The 2,868-nt window shown below is 35.6% G+C and overlaps 1 protein-coding gene across 3 annotated transcripts in view; it reads left to right on the top strand.

Annotated features, from left to right (window-relative positions):
- Positions 1–2,868, top strand: part of MARCH8 (membrane associated ring-CH-type finger 8) — a 158,969-nt gene that overhangs the window by 59,295 nt on the left and 96,806 nt on the right. The gene's annotated exons all lie outside the window — the stretch shown is intronic.

The following is a 2,868-nucleotide window of genomic DNA, read 5'->3' as shown; positions in this document are numbered from 1 at the left end:
CAATGATCATGTGCTTATTTTGTGTTTTTAATCTGGTTAGTATGCCTCTAAGAGTTTTACTATGTGAGTATGTTAATTTTTGGTTTGTGATGGATTTTTTCTTTACTATAAATATTTTTTAATGTTAGTGATGCTTTTTGAAAGGTTTTAAAATTCTATTTGATGTTAGATTTTTATCATTTACTTGTAGTGTCTAATGACATAAGTGACTGACTGTATAGGTTTTCTCTGGAAAATGAATTTTATTCCTGTATGTTCATGTGTCGTGATATGTTAATGACTCCTAGTCTGCATTCTGAACGTGTCTTGGATTTTTTCAAAGGCATATGAGGTTTGGTTCACATTGAACTCACACTTCACCTCTGCTCCTGTGTATAGGAGTGTCTTGTGAAAATACAGTCAGAAACTAGGGCATGGTTTACACCCCTCACTAGGTTATGTTAGTCCTCCTTTTCTTTTGGTCTCTCTTCTTTTCTATCCCCTTTTTTCAGGTTGGGCCTTGTATCTACAAATGATCTCCTCACCCTTCTTACTGCTATTTCTTTCTGTTTTGGCTAGCTGCTGTGTATAGGTTTCTCATTTTTTTTTTTTTAATAGGAAATGTACTTCTAATAAAGGCAGGTTGAACTTCAAGTTGCTTATTCTAACAATACCAGTCAGGAAGTTGAGATATAATGATTCACAGTGGGGAGGAGCAAGGTGCTGCTGGAGCTTGGCACCCTGTGAACAATGGTGTAAGGAGACAGGCAGCCTGCTTCTGTGTGCCTGTTTCTCAGGGATGCTGCAGCTGGCATCTTTGTCTTCTCCTGGCTCTCCACTTTGTCATCTGTGTTTGTCCACATCATTGTTGTTACAATGGGCAGAATCGTTTGTTTATCTTGACCATCTGGAAAGCACATAGAACAGTTTGATTGTTAACCACACTGGTTGTCTTCAGGATTGGGCCTTCTTACCACTCCCCTTGTGGGGATGGCATTGTTAGCCTTGCTCCCTCTCAGAATCAAGCTGCCTAGCAGTCATAAGGAAATGTGAGAGAGAATTTGAAGTCCCAGTTGTATAAATCTTGTGTTAGACTGAGGCATAGGGGGGCTGAAAATAGTACTGGAAAGACAAAGCAAACAAACGGAGCTTTGTGATCTGGTAAGAGGAACCACTGCAGATGCCTGGAAAGCATGCTGGCAGATGTGCCGATGTTCAGAGCCCCCATGTTTGTTGTGCACATGGACATATTCTTATTTGATGCACACAGTAACCCTGTGAATTTACTAGAGATTATTACCTTTCTCTTTTAGGGTAATAGGAAACAAAAGAAATTGAAACAAAAGAAGTTTAGAAATTCCCCAGTTTGCTCAGCATTACTCAGTTAGAACCAGGACTTGAAGTTAGGTTTCTGATTGCTGATTTTGTGCTTTTTCTATTTTCTCAAAACCGGAAGGGTGAGATAGGGTAACAATGGCCCTAACATGTCATGTGGATAAATGACAATAGGAGTAACACAAAAGAAAAATTAAAATTTTCTTGTAGTCCATTTTAATGAATTCTGTATATATTGAATTTTTTTTTTTGAGCTATAGTTTATACCCATTACGGTTCACTGATTTTAAAGTATATAATTCTGTGACTTTTTGTATTCTCAAAAGTTCTTAATCATCACCATTGTGAGTTTTAGAACATTTTCATGACCCTTAAAAGAAACTCTTCAAGCCACCACCCTCTCCCATGTATCCATTCCTACCCCAGCGCTTGGCCATCACTATGTTCTGTGGCTATAGATTTATCTATAACTTACCATTCGGACATTCCATACAAGATCGTCCTATGGTCTTTTGTAATATAACATATAATCTTTTGTAACTAGCTTTACACGTAGCATAATTTTTTAAATGTCCTTCCATATTGTGGCATGTAATCAGCTCTTCATTTCTTTTTATTTCTGGATTTGAAGCCATTGAATGGATGTATACCACATTTAATTTATGTATTTATCAAATGATGGACATTTGGGTTGTTTCTACTTTTGGGCTGCTATTTACTAATCTATGAACATTTGAGGACATGGGGTTTTTTTTTTGAGAGGAAATGTTTTTGTTTCTCTTGGGTGCGTACCTAGGAATGAAATCGGTAGGTCACATGGTAACATATTCAACATTTCAAGGAAGAATCAGAATGTTTTCCAAAACAGCTGCATCATTCCCGCCAGTACTGTATGAGGGTTTCAGTTTCATCATATCTTTGCCAACTCTTATTTGTCTTTAACTAAGGGCATAATTAAAGTGATATCTAATAGTAACAGTGTTGATTTGTATTTCCATGATGTCTGGTGATGTTGAGTAACCTATTTTTCATTGGGTTACTGTCTTTATATTATTGAATTACAAGAGTTCTTACATATTCTAGATACAAGTTCCTTTTAGATATATGATTTGCAAAAATGTTCTTTTTTCTAGGCTATCTTTTTACTTTCTTGATGGTATTGTTTTAAGCACAGAAGTTTTTAATTGTGTCTAGTTTTTTTTTTTTCTTTGTGTGAGAAAGGAATTGAAATTCATTCTTTTGGTTATTTCTGTCCAGTTCTATCCTAGCATCATTTGTTGAAGAGACTACTCTTTCCCCAAGACATGGTGTTGACAACCTTGTTGAAAATCAGTTGACCATGGATACACAGGTGTATGTCTGGACTCTAAATTCTATTCCATTGATTTTTATATTTGTCCTTATTCTAGAACCACACTGTCTTGATTACTTTTCCTTTGTAATAGGTTAAGTTTTGCAATCTGGAGTGTGGAGTGTTCCTTAGTAGAAAGTTTTGTAGTTTATTCTTTTTTAAGGTTTTTTTTTTTTTTTTTTTTTTTTTTTTTTAGCAATTTT

The sequence above is a fragment of the Otolemur garnettii genome, unplaced genomic scaffold (genome assembly GCF_000181295.1).
Source record: "Otolemur garnettii isolate 467f Iridium unplaced genomic scaffold, OtoGar3 scaffold00315, whole genome shotgun sequence".
NCBI classification, from domain to species: Eukaryota; Metazoa; Chordata; class Mammalia; order Primates; family Galagidae; genus Otolemur; species Otolemur garnettii.
Note: the sequence above shows the minus strand (reverse complement) of the source record. Positions and strands in the feature narration are given on the sequence as shown.